Source organism: Crocuta crocuta, unplaced genomic scaffold (genome assembly GCF_008692635.1).
Source record: "Crocuta crocuta isolate KB4526 unplaced genomic scaffold, BGI_CrCroc_1.0 scaffold1, whole genome shotgun sequence".
Taxonomy (NCBI): domain Eukaryota; kingdom Metazoa; phylum Chordata; class Mammalia; order Carnivora; family Hyaenidae; genus Crocuta; species Crocuta crocuta.
Window position 1 is genome coordinate 5,561,938 of NW_027527930.1, and position 252 is coordinate 5,562,189.

The following is a 252-nucleotide window of genomic DNA, read 5'->3' on the forward strand; positions in this document are numbered from 1 at the left end:
TTGCAAGCATAATGATTACTTCACCCAAAATCTATGATGGGAAAGAATGCTACTAAAATAAAGGAGGGAAATGGTGGGGGAGAGGGAGAGAGGCAAACCATGAGAGACTCTTGAATGCTGAGAACAAACTGAGGTCTGATGGATGTGGGGGGGAGGGGGGAGGTGGGCATGGAGGAGGGCACTTGTGGGGATGAGCCCTGGGTGTTATATGGAAACCAACTTGACAATAAACTATTTGTAAAAATATAAAAT